The sequence below is a fragment of the Ailuropoda melanoleuca genome, chromosome 20 (assembly GCF_002007445.2).
Source record: "Ailuropoda melanoleuca isolate Jingjing chromosome 20, ASM200744v2, whole genome shotgun sequence".
In the NCBI taxonomy this organism is placed as follows: Eukaryota; Metazoa; Chordata; class Mammalia; order Carnivora; family Ursidae; genus Ailuropoda; species Ailuropoda melanoleuca.
This window is the reverse complement of record NC_048237.1, coordinates 12264688-12282788: the sequence shown is the minus strand read 5'-3', so window position 1 is coordinate 12282788 and position 18101 is coordinate 12264688.

Here is an 18101-nt window from a genome sequence, read left to right as displayed (position 1 = left end):
TCTTCTGAGGGTTATTATTAGCAATGTACTTCCTTAAATTTAGTTTCCTGATTGTAACGGGTGCTGCAAATGCATTTGCACATTGCAATAAGATGAGATGAATTGTTAAAAACTATAGCAAAAAGAAATGTAAACTTGGTTAAAATCCTTTCACTCTTTGTATTTTTTTTTAAAGATTTTTATTCCTTAAATGTAAAATGAGTACCTAATTTTTTGATGTAAACTCATTAAATTCAAAGAAAAATCAGCTGGTGTAGCGGTATATTTTTTCCCCGATTGTTAAATATTGATCTAGTATTTAAATTTCTGAATTGACTGCTGTGGACAAGTAAGTAGTAAGTATATCTTAATATGCCTCTCAACATAAAAGTGTTGCTAATTAAAAAAACCAGACCTATTTTAACATGCCTTTCGTAATTTTTGCTATTTAAAAATATGTTAAGTATTTTTGCCTCTAACTTTTAAGGACTAGCCTTTTGAAGTGTTTTCTAGTCTAGAGGTGTGGAGTAATATATAAAAGTTTGGTATTTTCAAAGAGTCAATTTATATCATCACTATTAAATAGGGATGGTGACGTTAATTTGTAATTATTTAGTTTCAGTATTCAAGCAAATTAATGAATATGAGGAATTAACTTTGAATTTGTTTAATTAATGCTCAAATTTGGCTTTGCCCCAGGGACACCCCCACCCCCATAGAGAACCACTGATAAATGGGTGTCTAATATCTGAATCTCTGGTGATTTGAAGACAGGAGAAGTTGAGAATCACTAGCTTAGATGGGTATACAGACGACTTATCCTAGTCCTCTACTCGGAAATCTTTAATCCATCCTCACTCTTCTCTGAAATCCATTAAGTTCTGTTGCGTAGCTGGTTATTATTATGAATCACTGGCCTGAGATAGATGGAAGTTTGGCTATACAGAGAATCTTGAGAGTCAGAAAGAGAAATAGGAACAGATCTATTAAATAGAAGGCTATAATGAGAGAGTGTCTCCATCTGGAGTAAAGGACACTGTAAAAGAGTTGGGTTCCCTGTGCTCAGGGTTCCTCCCTGAAATGCCACCCTCTTCATGTATCCTTATGACCTGGCCTTTCCTTTGATTGTCCTTTTGGAATTGGGGCTTGGAAACCAGAACAAGACAATGATACTTTGGCTCTTGCTGTGAGTGAGAAAGTCCTTTGTGTCCAACCCTAGAATCTCAGGTCTTCTGCCAGCACCCACAAAACTGCCAGACTAGCTTGTTAGCTTGCAAGTAGGGTCAAGTCTCTGACCCTTCGCAGTTCTTGACAGTTTGGGAGGTGAGGATGGGATGCTGACAGACACATGGTCTCTGAAAGAGGAAGCGTAATGGCCCCACAGGCCAGACTGAGGGTGGGGACGACTCCTTGTGATCCAGTAGTAAATGCTGTTTCCCAGGTATTGGATGGGTTATGGGAATAAGGGTCCCCCACTATCCTACTTGTTAATTAGTGATTAGAGGCTGAGTAGGATTGAAACAAGCTGCCTAAAAGGCACCTTCACTGTTGGTCATTCTCTGGGCAGGTGGAAGAAGGAATCTTATCATAATGGGACCACTCTAAAGACAGTGTGGCTGTGGCTGCTAAGCAAAGAATCTCAAAAACAAACAAATGGCATGAGCAATGAGGCACATTTTATTTAACAAAGACCTGAAAATGCTAGAAGTTCATTCAGGTGAGCCCTGAACGAGTGACCACTGAAATTGAATCAAAGCCTTGCTTGTTGGCTTAGAGCTGCTCGCTCTCTCCGTGCCCTCTTCTCCCTCCTCTTCTAGCTTGACTTCAGTTTCATTCGGGAGAAAGATGATGAAGCCTGGTTGGTCAGATTACTCATGAGAACCGTCTGTTTTGTTCCATACTCAATGAGAGAAGGCTAGGTTTGTAGTGAGTGAGAAAAATATGACAGCTTGGACCAGGGCGGTGGTGCTGGGGGTAGAAACCACGGGATATAGTGACTAGTTAGATCTAGAAGGTGATGGGAAGGAGAGAGGCCAGGCTTCTGTCTTGAGCCACTTGGTAAAGGGTGACATTCACTAATACAGAGACTGGGAGGGTGGGATTAGATATAGGGTGATCATGCAAGAATTAAGTGTGTTGTAGTTGGTAAAGGACTTGTAAGCCGTATTAAGGAGTATGGACACTATCCCTAGAGCTGTGGGGAGTCATTGAAGAGTTTTAAGTGAGCCAGTGTTATCAGATTTGCATTTTAGAAAGGTTGTGAGGTTGAACACGGAATGGAGGGAATAAAAACTCTAGAAGGAGGGCTATTAGGAGGCTGTTACAATAATTCAGGCAATGAGTGGTGACCAAAACTAATTTTGTTGCAATGGAGATGAGAAGTGGATAAAATTGAGAGATACCAATTTGAGAAGAGAGAAAATTAAAGATAGAGGAGAGATGGACGTCATGGTTGCTGACCAGATTTTTGGCTCAGTTGAATGGTTAGTGGTTCCATTCATTAAAAATTAAAGAGATGTGGGGGGCCTGGGTAGCGCAGTTGTTAAGCGTCTGCCTTCGGCTCAGGGCGTGATCCCGGCATTCCGGGATCGAGTCCCACATCGGGCTCCTCTGCTGGGAGCCTGCTTCTTCCTCTCCCACTCCCCCTGCTTGTGTTCCCTCTCTCACTGGCTGTCTCTTTCTGTCAAATAAATAAATAAAATCTTTAAAAAAATTAAATGAATGAGTTTGGCATAGGAGGAAATGATTTTAGTTTTTGATATGTTGAGTTTGGTGTTAGTGAAATACTTGAGTGGAGATGCTTAGTAGTCTGATGAATATGGAGATATGATAATTAGGAAACGGATCTGGGGTGAAGCTATGTATAGGTATAGATATACAAATAGATAGAGATGTCAATATGTATGATATATATTTGCCTGTCTTGGATAGGTGATGATTGAAAAGGATCATCCCTTGGAAAGGATGAAAGTTCCTAGGAAAAGCATAGAAAGCAGAGGTTCCTAATCTTGTGCCTAAGCCTATTAAAGCTCCTGAAAGTATATGCAAAATTATATGTAAATTTTCTGAAGAACTTTCCCATTATGCTAATCAGATTTTCAAAGTCATCATTGACTTGAAAGGATTAAGACACATTGTCATAATCTATATTTGTTTTTTTTTTTGCAATGGACATGAATTAATTAGTAATTGAAAAACCTATGGTACTATAAGATAGATTGGAACATGACAAAAAAAGGGGGCAAACTGGCAAAATGTACGAAAAAGGGTTTACTTTTCTAATCTACAAAAACATTTTGGCAATCAATAAGGAATAGAGTTCCATAACGCCTTATTGAAAACCCCTGGGAATATAAATATTTCATTTTTGGAGTATTTAGGAGGGTAAATGGTATGTATTATTTAATATTCCCAGGGTAGTACATGGTTTATCAAATACATTTTAAAAAAGATTTTATTTATTTGAGAGAGAGAGAGAGAGATCACAAGCAGGGGGAGGGGCAGAGGGAGAGGGAGAAGCAGGCTTCCTGCTGAGCAGGGAGCCAGATGAGGGGCTCGATCCCAGGACCCTGGGATCATGACCTGAGCTGAAGGCAGACGCTTAACTGACTGAGCCACCCAGGTGCCCCCTTCCTTTTTTTTTTTTTCAAAGATTTTCTTTTTTTTCCCTTCAGTTTTTTTAAATAAAATTATTAACCTATAATGTATTATTTGTTTCAGGGAAGATTTTATTTTCAAGTACTCTCCACGCCCAGCGTGGGGCTTGAACTCACAACCCTGAGATCAAGAGTCACATGCCCCACCGACTGAGCCAGCCAGGTGCCCCCACAAGCCTTTTCTTCTGACTCTCACCCAACTCCCCCTCCCTTCCCCAGCCTTCTTTCCACCTCAGGGCTCAGGGTGTTTACCTAGGCTCTTTCCTCCACCTGGAGGGTGCCTCCCCACCCTCCTTCTAGATGTTCTCTTGTCTACCCAGTACAGGTGTCTTTTGCTGAGGAAAGCTCTGTGACACTCCAGACCAAGGGAAGGGCCCTGGGACGCAGTGTCACTTAGCACACTTCAGTGATTTCTGTTAACAGTCGTCTCTTTCCTACTAGGCTATAGAAACTTTGAGAGTAGGTCTTGTGTCTGTCTTGTTTTCCATTTCAATATCTGTAAATATAACTGGGACAAAAAAACTTATATTTCGAAGATATGAAAATTACTTTTTCCCCTAGTTCCTATTGCATGAAACGGAACCACATTCCCCCTCCTGTTTAAGATTTTAGTAGATTCTGTAATGGATACTTGAAGACCATGCTTTTGAGAAAGCAAGACCCATAAATAGCAGTACCTTTATTTTTTTCCCCCAAGTATAACAATGATAGAAATTTACTGGACGAAATTTCAGTAAAATTGGATGGCACTTATCACATTTCGTTAAAATCATCGTGCTATTATCATCAGTACATTCTGTTGAGAATCTATTACATGCAAGTGCTTCACACACAGAACCCTTAAACTCGTCCTGCGTGGTAGGCATCATCTCTATCTTACAGATAAGGAAAGCGAGGCTCGTGGAGACTTTCAAAGGTCACACACTAATAAGTGATGGGGGTGTGTGTGTGTGTCTGCAGATTTATGCCCAGGGCTATTCGGCTAGAAACTCTGTGCCTCCCTCTGTCAAGTGCTTCCTCACCAGGATGATTGTCCTTGATGATTCTGATTCAGATCTGGCACGGAGCCTGAAAATCCCTGCTAGTCAGTTATGCAGTTCTATACTTAATAGTTCTTTTCTTAATTAGGAGAAAAGTACAAGCAGGCCTAATTTAGTATCTGATCATTTCACTTAAGGTGCCAAGTTGTTTGTGCTCCTGTTACTGACCCAGCAAGTGAGCCCTGAACGTGGGAGCCCCTCTCCTTAGATCTGCTTGCTCATGCTCCTGGGTGAGTCCTTCTGTGGTTAAGGTCTCATTTTATCTCCAGGATTCCTTCCTTCTCTGCTGCTCACCTTCTGATCCTGGGGCATCTTGCCTGTGGGCTGTGAGCTCTTGGGATCCTTAGGTTGTGGGTTCGAGTTGAAGAGTAAGGAAGGAGAACAGAACTAAGCCGGGCAGTGTTGGGAAATAAAAGGGAGAGAGAAGGCAGAGGAAAGGGACAGAAGAAAGAGAAGGAGAGGGAGAGAGAGAAGAATCTGACAAAAGAGTATTTTGTGATTATAGAGTAATAAATCTCATTTTTCTTGTATGGCTGATAATCCATCTCTGAAGACAGTTTTATTAGGGGAGTTCCAAGCATATATTTTAAACAGTTTATAGATTGTCACATAAAAGGAAACAGAACTGTGATGCTGCTCTGGAGGAGAACGGTTGGGCTAGTGCCAGGATGGAAAGATTTTTGAAAAAATTCTGTGGAATCAAGGTCATCTTTGGCTTTGAGGTCTTTGCATTTGGCCACCACTCAAGCCAACACTTGACAGCATGAACAGCCCTGAAATGAAGTGTCCAAGTCTAAAATGTTCAGTCCTGGGGCACCTGGGTGGTTCAGTCGGTTAAGCGTCTGCCTTTGGCTCAGGTCATGATCCCGGGGTCCTGGGATCGAGCCCCAGGTCAGGCTCCCTGCTCAGCAGGGAGTCTGCTTCTTCCTCTCGCTCTGTCTCTGCCCCCTGCTTGTGCTCTCTCTCCCTCTCAAATAAATGAATAAAAACTTTAACAATAAAATAAAATAAAATATAAAATAAAAGTTCAGTCCCAATGAAAGTTGGTGATGCACTTTCAAGTTTCAGATTTTATGTGGCGCAGGGTGAAGTTGCTGGCGTAGGGCCACAGCCACCCTGGGACGCAGGCGCCCCCTCGGTTTCAGAGGCACCGGAAGGACCAACAACCTGGTTGTTATGACCTAGGTATGCTAAAGGAGAGCTTGTCCTGAACGGAATATATTTTGTAATTTCTTGAGATAGTCACTGAGTGATTCTAACTCTTCCAATATTTTCTTATACCTCACCGTCAAAAATGTCTTAAAATTGAAGTGTTGCTAAGTAATTAGAGAAATGGGAGTTTTCATTCGTTGTTACTGGTCAGAGTGAGAATTGGTATAAGCATGTGGAAAGTAATTCAGTACTATTAAATGTTTTAATGTTTGCATCATTTGATCTAGTAGTTATGCTTGTTTTTTTATTTTTATTTTTTATTAATTTTTTGAGAGAGAGTGGGCGGGGCAGATGGAGAGGGAGAGAAGACTTTTTTAAAAAAAAGATTTTATTTATTTATTTGAGAGAGAATGAGAGAGAGAGAGAGAGCATGAGAGGGGGGAGGGTCAAAGGGAGAAGCAGGCTCCCTGCTGAGCAGGGACCCCCCCCCCCACCATGAGGGACTAGATCTGGGGACTCCAGCATCGTGACCAGAGCTGAAGGCGTAACCAGCTGAGCCACCCAGGCACCCAAGAGAGACTCTTAAATAGGTTCCATGCCAAGCACAGAGCCTGACTGGGGCTTGATCCATGACCCTGAGGTCATGACCTGAGCCAAAATCAAGAGTCAGATACCTAACCAACTGAGCCACCCAGGCGCCCCCAATAGTTACACTTCTATAAATTCATCCTTCAGAAAGATGTGCTCAAGTTTATGATGATACATGGACAGGAACGTGCATTCAATACTTTTAAAACATTTTTTTGGATAAAGCATGTTCAAAATTCACATGTATGGTTTAATAAATAATTACAATGCAAATACATAGTCAGCACTCATCCCGAGGAAAATAATAATGTCAGTTTCCCAGAATTTCCCACATGTCCTTCCCAGTTACAGCCCTACTTTTCTCCTGTAGAGCTAACCTCTTTCCTGACTCTCATGTCTGCTAGAATTGGGCTGTCCAATGTGGTAGCCACCGGCCGCCTAGGGCAAATAAGCCCTTGAAATGTGGCTAGTTGGAATTCAGATGTGCTGTTAAGTGTCTCAGAATTCACACTGGATTATGACGACTTAGTATAAGAAAAAGAATATAAAGCACTTCCTTAATGATTTTTAATATTGATTGCATATTGAAATGACAATATTTTGACTATATCGGGTTAAATAAAATATATATTTATTTTAACTGCTTCCCCCCTTCATTTACTATGACTACTAGAAAATCTAAAATTACATGTATGGCTTATTTTTGTGGTTCATGTTATATTTATATTGGACAGCACAGCTCTACAAGTAAGCACCGTCTTCACTTGTTGATAGTAATGTTCTCCCTTTCTTTAGATTTTTACCATCTGTGCACATATCCATAAAATAATATAGTTTCACCTATTTTTAAAACTTATATAAATAGGAAATGCTTTATGTATTTTTTTGTCTCTTGCTGCTTTTTTTAATGTTTGTATAATTAATCCTGCTCTTACATGTACTTGTAATTCATTCATTTTCATTGCTGTGTGTAGTATTCCATTTTACGAGCAAACACTACAATTTGTTTATTGATTCTACTATGCTAATTTATAGTCCTACTAGCAGTGTTTAAGAATTACAGCATTGTTTTTAGTAGTGAAAAATCGGAAACATCACAAACGTTCATTAGTAGGGGTTGGTAGGTAAATTATGGAACATCTATGCAATGAAATGCCACACAATTATTGAAAAGAATGAGCTAACTTTCTCTGAAATGACTTGAAAAGATGCCCATAATATACTGTGAAATAGAAAAAAAATGTATAGGGGCGCCTGGGTGGCACAGCGGTTAAGCGTCTGCCTTTGGCTCAGGGCGTGATCCCGGCGTTCTGGGATCGAGCCCCACATCAGGCTTCTCCACTGGGAGCCTGCTTCTTCCTCTCCCACTCCCCCTGCTTGTGTTCCCTCTCTCGCTGGCTGTTTCTATCTCTGTCAAATAAATAAGTAAAATCTTTAAAAAAATGTATAAAAAGTCACAAAATCGATTTATAGAATCATCCCATTTAAAAAAAACCCTGTGTCTGGACATAAGAGCAAAAGTCTAGAAATGAAAAGAAGTTTCTGCAACAAAGCAATAGGCTTGAGAGCCTTGGATTGTACGAGAGAGAACGGTGGAGAGTGAAATGGTTCAGAGGCTTTGACCTGGAGGTGGGGAGCTATGTTAGATCGAAGACAGGGGGGCTCTGGGAGACTACCTCTCAGGCTGCGCGTTGCCAACTCGGGACATGGCCACAGCAAAGGATGCTTAGTGATGAGCTGCAGAGGGAGGCCTTGAGTTCGTGTCTCCCTGGGCTGCTGTAGTTCTCTTGGCGTTTATGTAGGACCCAGAAACCGCTGAGAGACAGATTGGGGAATCAGAGGGGACCTCCTAAGGCAGGGAGAGGTATCTCTGTATGTTAGGGAGGAAGCTATGCAGTGGCCCCTCCAGTCTAGGACCTCGTGTGGGTCACAGTGAGAAATTGGAGGGGCCTATTGAGAAAGCAGAAGCTGAGAGGAGGTTGAATCAACAAGGAGTTGGCCAATAGTCCTTGAGAACATTGAGTGAGCCTAAAGAACAGACCATGGAGTCTTCAGCGGGCCAGCAGACGAGTTACACTGTGCCATCCAGCAGACACACAGAGTCACCCCGGAGCTCAGGGCACACGAGGCTCGTAAACCCAAGGTTCAGCACAGGGCTGTGACTCCCTTTCTCCCAATACTCCCCAAGGCCGTGTAAGTATATTTCAGAGGGAGGAAGCCTTCTGAGATTCTGAGCATCTTTATCCAGACAGAAGACTGAAAAGACTGTTTAAAATACTGGATCTGACTAAGTTTAAACTGCAATAGATGTTCAGTAAAATATGTGTTTTATCTATTAGTTTGTAGGCAGTTAAGGCCTAAGAAGAGAACTGTAACACAATCACATTCATTTTCTCTGCAAATATGCATTGTAGCAAATAACTTTGCAACCTCATTTCATATGTATGTTAGCATATATGTGGAAGAAAGCAACAGGAGGAAGAAGTGCCGAATGGTTGGCAGTGGTCAGTCTCTGGGGGTGGGGTTCTTGGTGACTTTCCCTTTCTACATTGCATATCTCTGTAATGTTTGCTTTTATCCCCCCTCCGGTTTTATTGAGATGTACTTGACATATACCATTGTATTAGGTTCAGGTGTACAGAACAGTGATTGGATAGCTCTTCTTGCTTTATAGATCAGCTGCCTACCTTTTTGGGTTGCTGGGGATTTGCCTTTGCTCTCCATTCCTGCAATCTGTCTCTCACACTAATTTTTAAAAAAGAGTCATTCCTGAAACGTCAGTCTTTAGTTGGGAGCCTGGAAAGTAAAAGCTCACTTAGTTATTTACCATTAAAGTTTAGCTGGCAGGGAAGCCTGGGTGACTCAGTCGGTGAAGCATCTGCCTTCCGCTCAGGTCATGATCCCAGGGTCCCAGGGATCCCAGGGATCCAGTCCTGTATCGGGATCCTTGCACAGTGGGGAGCCTGCTTCTCCCTCTGCCTGCTGCCCCCTGCTTGTGCTCTCTCTCTTTCTCTGACAAATAAAAAAAAATCTTAAAAAAAAGTTTGGCTTGCAGAAGAAACTACATTTCCAGGACAATTTGCCCCTTCTATTTATGCGTTTTCACTAAACCCTCAGCATAAATAATGTAAAAATATCATTAAATCTAGGAAGCTTTTATACTTTCCCCAAGTCTTCCAGAGCTTATTACAATTAGTGCAACCAGAGTTGTGTTTTATTTTAAATTTGAGATGGTGTGGAGAATCACAGTATTTTTTAATGCAAAATTCTGGGTAAAATAAAATTATACTTATAACTGAAAGATTACTAGAGCAGACATAAACTGTCCCCGAGTAATCAGAAGTAGATGTAGGCTGGTGAGACTTGGAGACGTAATAACACGGCAAAGCTGGCATTTCTTACAGATCATTTTGGGAAAAAATAGTGTCCGACAAGAGTGGGAGTAATCAGTGGGAGATTGCAAAGTAATACATTTTGGACCTTTGAAAGTTTTCATGGACATCCGCTTCTGCCTTTATAGAAATCTATAGAAAAATTCAGTTTTGATTTAAGAAAATTTTGATTTGGTGTCAGGGTTTTTTCAACTAGCTGGGAATCCAGAGACGGTTTTGGATTTACATTTTTTGTGTGTCCCTTCCTAGGCTTAGAGAATTTATCAAATTCATTCTCATTGCCTTTTGCTTTTTAAGAATAATCTCTAATTTATGATATTTGTGAATAAGTCTCATTTGAGAAATACTGGCCATTTCTCATGGATTTAATAAAACTTTATGCTTTGTAAAGCTTAGAAAATTGATTCTTTTTCCCCCCTCAATTCACCTATGTTAAAGACCATTATCAGAGACAACATTATTTTTTGCCTTTTTGTCTTCTCCAAAGTCTTTTGAAACTGCTGAACGAGGACATAGGTAGGTTCATTATTTGTTGTGATCAGTATGAAAATGCTGATTGATAGGTATTTCTCGTTTTTACCATGCTAGGTATAAAAACGTTAGTATGTATAAAAATAGATACCATTTATTAGGACAGTAAAAATGCAAGCAACTATAAGAAAAACAGAAAGATGAGAACACAAAATCATTTTTATGAGTGAAACCATAGCTACTTTTACTTTAATACCAACCATGACGAGATCTTTTCCCAACTTCTGAATCAGAATATTTCGAGTCAAAACAGTTGAAAGAATGGTACAAGTAACACTATATGCCCTTTACCTTAGGTTCACGAGTTGGTAATATTTCCTGACGATTCTAAAAAGTTACAACACACCTTTTATTTGGGCAGCTGAGAATTGTATTTTGTTTCTGTTCTTTTTTTTTTTGTTAGTTTGCTTCTTGGTAATTAGTTAGAGAGACAAAAAGACACTGTAACAATTATCCCCTCACTTTGGTCAGTGTCATCCTCGTGGTATCTGCTACTTACGAGCAATTCATTGAGGGCATGGGTTCTCTTGGATCGTAGCAAGAGAAGAAGAGGAGAAGTAAGAGTATCTTTCCTCCATAAAGTGTCTTTTCACTTTGGCTGAGTACTTGCTGGTCTGAGGAATTAGCCGTGTGCACCAAGGCAGGGTGAATTCGATTTTTTTTTTTTTTTCTTATCAAGTGAAGAGAGTTCAGTCTTTCTAGGTTTTTCTGATATACTGTATTATCCATCAGAAAGTTTTGCTATGATTCTGGATTCCGTTATATTTCCCACAAACCTGTCTTCAGAGTTAATGGTTTATAGCACTCTCGTTCAGATAAGAAGGATTGGCGCTGAAGGATTTATGATATCTAACCTAATTTTCCATCACCATACCTTGACCTTGGCCTTATAAGTTGTAGCCCAGACAAAGCAATCGATTGCTATCTGATAGAAGCAAATGACCCTCTTTAACTCTAGGGCAATAGCTAATAAGGTCTTGATAATTGTGATTTATCCACTGTCAGCTGTGATTGCATATGCCCCTTGGAAGCCCTGAATTGATGGATGCCACTTGAATGACAGGAAGCCAGTTCCAGAGGCTTTCTCCTTTTATCCTTAGCCTCACCAGGGCTCCTAGAATGGGATCGATGAAGTCATTTTTCTTTCATTGTGGTCTTCTATCATGAAATATGGTAAAAATTCATCTTCTCTGGAGCATGCCATTTTTTCCTTGTCAGATCTACAGCCTTTCCTTGACTGACCCAATTTGTTATCTTCAAAAGCAGTGGCCTTGCACTTCCCTTTGAGTCAAGGAGCTCTGGATTGGCCCAGAGGAGTTTTCTTCTATAAATTTAGGAAAGGGTCAGCTCTTGCCTTAGCCAAGACGTTTGGTTTCCATTTTAGTGAATTTGGGAGAAAAAAAGAAATGACTGTGATTGGTGACCCTCTGGAATACTTCAAACTGTTTCATCCTTCAAGCATAACTGGCCAAAACTCTGAGCAAGGAGAAGCCAAAACTTGTTTTTCTATAGGATCGGAGGATAACCTTAGTCCTCAGTAGAAATGAGGATGCAATAGTCTGGACCCCCTCACTGAAAGACGTTATCACTTAGGAGTTTGAGGAACCCTTACAGCTAAGCTCTTCGTGCTTGAGGTGCCCAAAGTGGAACCCTCCTGCCGTGCCCTCTCAAGTACCGAATCACGGATGATACCAGATTCAATATTAACACGTGAAAGTGGCGGGGGCAGGAAGTGATCTTTTATCCCGATACCCAGCCCTGCCACGATGATACCTTTTCGCATATTTTTTCCACTGACTTTTGCTTGGTAGTACTGGATTTCAATTCATGTGTATCCGAAGTTCAAGAGCACTTGAACTCCTACTTGTTCTTGTGTTCGCACAGATTTATTGCCTAAATAAAGCTACCGTGTGATAAACATGTCTGGGGCCCAGGAAAATGAAGACTCCTTATACGTAAGCGAGGCCGCGTGTTTTGGTTGTCATATTAAATGCGAGGCCTCTTATCATCAAAGTTAGTGTTGATTGCAGCAGCATAATTGGGACTGGTGCTTAGGCAACATCGCCCATGTGACCCAAGATACCTGCCTATTAGTGCCAATGGGATCACACAATCACAATGACCCAAATGACATTGATTCTTCTCCCACCCACTCCAGCAGGGCTTCACCCTGTAAAACATTTTTAGAAGTCTCCAGGAGGTTTCTCCTAAGTGCACACGAATGAGCCCTCTCAGCCTGGCGCTACTGCTGTTTCCCCACCTCCCAGGGTACCCACCTTCTGGGTCCTGCTGTCTCCTGATGGGTCCCAGTGCCATGTCTGAGTCCCGAGTCCCGATACTGTCCCTGATGCCCGAGGCTTTTCACAGACCAGAACAATGCAGCATCCGCTTGACGCTGCTCTCAGCTGAGGGGTTGCCGAGCATGACCGGCCCAAACGTGGCGCCAGAGCTTTCTCCTTCTTATGCTACTTGTATCCCTTAGGACCCAGGTGTGTATCCACAGGCGGTGGGCTTGGGAGGGTCATAACTGTTGATAGATAGTTAACAGTTACTGAGCATTTACTATCTGCCTAGCTGTGTGATAAACCCTTTAGTAATTATTCCTTTTAATTCTAGATTCTGCAATTATTTTCATTCTACAGAGGAGGAAATCAAGGCTTCAGAAGTTAATTTCCTTGCCTGAGCTTACCTAGTCAGTACTGGCATTCTGACCTCCAGTCCACTATCTTTTTTTTTTTTTTTTTAAGAATTTATTAATTTATTTTGACTGAGAGAGAGAGATCAAGAGAGCACAAGCAGGGGGAGCGGCAGAGGGAGAAGCAGGCTCCCCGCTGAGCAGGGCTGGATCCCAGGACCCTGACCTGAGCCAAAGGCAGACACACAACGGACTGAACCACCCAGGTGCCCCTCCAGTCCACTATCTTAATCACTAAATCCGAACTGCTGACCCTACTGTTCTCAGCATCACCCCAGCCTCTCATAACCCAAACTTCCTTATTGTGTTAGTTTGTGGTACCAGGTTCCTTCCTTTTAGGACAAGTTTTCTTGCAGGAAGATACTCAGACTCCTTCCAAATAAATTTCAGTTTGGTTCTCCCACCGGTTCGTCAGACATATACAGATTTATGCAAAGTTTAGCAAAAACACAGCATGATTTTTCTCCCCCTCAGAAAGCACTTCAGTGTTTTAGGCAAATTGGCTACATTTCTGGCAGTTCCCAAATTGGGCCCCCTACCACTGTCCCCCCTTACGCACAGTGGTTTATGACTGATGTTGTTCCTTTCAGAGATAGGCGTTGTTTGTAACTCAGCGTTCTAGACTCAGTGTAAACCTGTTTTTTTCAGCTATCAACAGGATAGTTTTACTTAGATGTCCCACTTTAACTTCATGTAATATATAGAAAAGGAACCTCATCCCAACATTTTATCTTTGTGGGTAGGACTTTCATTCAACCTTTTCCCAAGAATGAAAATTCAGAAAGGTCTTTGGCTCTTTCCTTACCTCTATTACGTCTGGTCAACTCCCCAGCCTTCCACACGAACTTTCGCTCCACCCTGATGCGTCACATTATTCCAGTGAGGTTCCAAGCCCAGGTAAACAATCACTCAACATCCTACCTGAAAATCTTCGACTGTCTCAGGTCTAATTGTTTTCCCTTTACTACTCTGGTCCCTCACCCCGTGCCACGTGTGGGCCGCGTCAGCGTGTGGCAATGTTCCGTCTTCGAACTCAAGCTCTGGGACGTGTTCTTCCTACCCCTTCAGACTTCCCCAGGCCCGCTCCTTACTGTACCCGCTTTCGCAAGAGCCATCGGCCACACCATTATTGTTGTCTCTCACGGTACAGACTGCTAGGCCCCCTCAATGTCATTTTCTCTTTCTTGGGGAAAGATAAGACTTTCTAATTTTGAGCTGGGCCCATGGTTAGAACAAAGGCTCTATTTCTCTGCATTCTTTGCAGCTGGCTGTGACCATGTGACTCCACTCTTGCCAGTGGGATGTGAGGGAAAGTGACACGTGTGGCTTCCCGGGAGAGGGCACGCCCTTTCTTTTCCCCTTCTTTTACTCTACTGGGTACAATGTGAACCTGACAGCCAGTCATCTTAGATCTTGTGGACAACGGCAGCCCTCAAGGGATGGTGGTGTAACAAGATAGCCTTGGTCCCTGGACCGCCTCATAGAACGGAGCGGCTCTGCCAGCGCTCCATCTGTCTCTGTCCTGTGTCACGAGGGAGAAAGAAGCTTATTCTATTCGACTCACTGCAGTTTGGGGTCTCTGCTTCATGCCGCTGAACCTGTGTCCTAATTACAACCCTGTTGTCCGCTTTCCCCAAGAGCCCTCGAGCTCCTTGAAGATGGGCACCATGTCTCCAGTCACCAGTTGTGTTGGTCTAGTTCAGGACGAACTGGATGGTTCCAGAGGTGGAAGGGGAAACAGATTAGTTTTTTTCCTCCAAATAAGAGGACCTTTTTGATAAGACACTGATATGGAGGGCATATGGCTAAACACAAAAGCAAATTTTATGCTGCCTCTTTTTTAAATTTTATTTTATTTTNGATAAGACACTGATATGGAGGGCATATGGCTAAACACAAAAGCAAATTTTATGCTGCCTCTTTTTTAAATTTTTTTTATTATATTTTTTTTAATTTATTTATTCGACAGAGATAGAGACAGCCAGAGAGAGAGGGAACACAAGCAGGGGGAGTGGGAGAGGAAGAAGCAGGCTCATAGCACAGGAGCCTGATGTGGGGCTCGATCCCATAACGCCGGGATCACGCCCTGAGCCGAAGGCAGACGCTCAACCGCTGTGCCACCCAGGCGCCCCACTGCCTCTTTTTTAAAAATTTTGATTTAAATTCCAGTTAGTTAACATATGGTGTCGTTAGTTTCAGGTGTACGATACAGTGATTCAACACTTCCACACAACAGCCGGTGTTCATCACGAGCGCGCTCCCTAATCCCCACCACCCATCTCACCCATCCCCCCCCATCTCCCCTCTGGTAGCCATCAGTGTGTTCTGTATATTTGTGAGGAGTCTATTTCTTGGTTTGCCTCTCTCTCATTTTCTCTTTGCTTGTTTGTTTTGTTTCTTAAATTCCACATAGGAGTGAGATTTGTCTTTCTATGCTGCTCCTTGCCTTCTTAGACTCAGTGGGGAAGGAAGGAGAAGGTCCCTAGGCAGAAAGGCAAGGGCTTAGAGGGCAAAGTTCCACCCACACTGCCAATAGAGAGGGAGGATGGTGATGTCTCAGTGGGCCACCAATGCTGGACAAAGCCTGGTATTTCTTATCCTGCCTGGGGGAAGAGAGACCCTGTCAGCACACTGGAGCTGGCACCAGGAGCGTGTTCTGTTGCCTAAGGCTAGTCCGCGGGGCTCTCCTTGAATGGGGTCACTGGTGGGGTCCAGACTCTGGAAAGAATTCATGCAGGTGGGCTGGGCAGCCTGATTCTATCCAGGTGGTCAGGCGTTTAGGGCTGGGCTACATGGTCACATTAAGGGTGACCAGATACTCAGGAGCTGGGACTCCTGAGGCTGAGATGACTCACTCATCTTAAAAAATAATGGATCTAAGCCAATTATATGCTTATATTAAAAACACCTGGTACCATCACTGTCCAGTCAAGAGTCAGACCGTACGAATTGTTCGAACAAAGAGAATTTAACGTATGGACTGTTAACTAGAATAAAGTGGTTAACTGGGTAGCCAGAAAGGCAGTAAAAGAGCATCAAGTTATCACAGAGCAATTGCAGGAAGCAGTCAGTACTCACAAAGGCTGGGATTATTAAAATTTAGAAACTCGGAGGAGGGGCCGAATGGAATGGAACTCAGACCTCTAAGGGGGAGGCACAGCTCTGCAGGGAACAGTGTCTCAGCTCAGAACAGGGGGCTGTGGGCTTGAGACCCAGACCTCTGGGAAGGAGAACACAGCTGGGATGAGGCTAGTAGCACAAGCTTTGGAAAATCTGCAAACTAGATCTCACTGCTGCTCTTGGGGCAGATGCCTTGCAGGATCCTAACAGGACTTGTGAGCAGGCAGGAAGGAGTCCCTTCTCCTTTCTCCAGCCTCCCAGTCTCCCCTCTAGCAGAGCGGAGCCCAACTGGGAGACTGCGGGCCAAGCAGAACTGTGGTTTGCAGAGTCCCAGTCCTAGTGCCAGGGGCCTGAGTATAGGAGCTGGGTTTGGAGCTGAGAGGCTGTCTAGCTTAGTGATTGGCCCACACCTTGATGGTGTCTAAATTCAGATCGGTTCAAGTTGCGTCAGTCAACCTTAGAGGTAAGGCCTACAGATTTCAATTACTTAAGGGACAATCTGGTGACTAAAGAAAGAATGATTTATTGCAACATGACATTTGAATTGTTCCAGAGGGATAGGCAGTAAAACATCACAGGGCTGGTGATAGGTGGTGAGTCTGGACGGATGAAAAGGAGTTCCTTGGGCAGTGGGAGAACCAGTGGAAGAACTAACCACTAACCAGGGTAAGAAGGGTGTTCCAGTTAGAAGGAACAACAGGTGCAAAGGCCAGAAAAGAGGGCCTGAACCCTTAAGTAGGCCGAGTTGCACGAAAGCCTTCAGAGCAACACTATGCAAGCTTTTGGGCTTCTGGAGGATAAGGCTGGAGTTGGGGCATGGGTGACTGGGGGGAACAGAATCCTCCCCCAGGACCAGTGACCTCCTCGGGATCTCACCCCCAGAGTAATTAGGACTCTCTACCAGTTCTTTCAGTTTAAGAACAATGTTTTATGCTGGGCAGACTTGGACCAGTTTAATTAAAATCTCTGATTAGAGAATATTAATCCCATTTGAGCACTATATGTTAACTAAGTAAAATTTAAATTAAAAAAAATTATTCCCATTTGACAAAAAAAGAGACTGAGGCTCTAAGAAGTTAAGTAACCTGCCCATGATCATAGAATCAGTGGCTCAAATCACCTAATTTCCTACCGGACATCTTCACCTGGCTCTCCCCACACATCCTCCAGCTGAGTGCGTCCCAACCTGCACGCCTTCTTTCCTCCGTGCCTGGCTTCCGACCTCCCCTCTGGATCCCTGACATCGTGTCCTGGGATCTTCCTACCTCCATGCCCCCACCTCACCCCATGCAATCAATCACCACGTCTTGGAGATTTGACCTTCTAAAGGTACGTTCTCTAGTCTCTGTCATTGTTGGTTTGCCTTCGTTCAAGGACTGACTTGATTGTTTCTCAAACTTTCCACTAGTCCCCCTGCTTCCAGCTTTGTCCTCCTCCAACCCCGTCATCATTCTGGGGCAGAGAAAGCCTTCAAAAATGAAAAACTTCATGCCATTCCCGTTCTTAAAACTTTTCAGTGGTTCCCATGGCTTACTTGAGAAAATCCAAGCTCTTTGGTTTCACAGTGAGGCCCCCGTCATAGGGTCTCTACTAACTTCTCCAGCTTTGCTGGCCGTTGTTTCTCTATCCTGGGGGGAGACCAGGGGGCAACTCTGGCCAAGGAAACAAGATCAAGGTTCACCTTCCCACCTCCACTGATGAAGCTGCAGGCCAGAAATTGTAATGATGCCCCTGTGTTTTCGGTGACTTGCAGCAGGTCACCTGCCTCTGATTTAGTGGCTCTGCCACTTTAGTGGCTGCTCACTCAGTGTAGCAGTGGAGCACGCCCGCTGGCGTCTGCTTCCAGGGCTGGAATGACTGTGTGAGGACACCCCTGGGTATTGTTTCTGTTCGTTTGTCTTTCCTTTCTTTTCCTTTCTTTTCCCTTTCCCTTCCCTTCCCTTCCCTT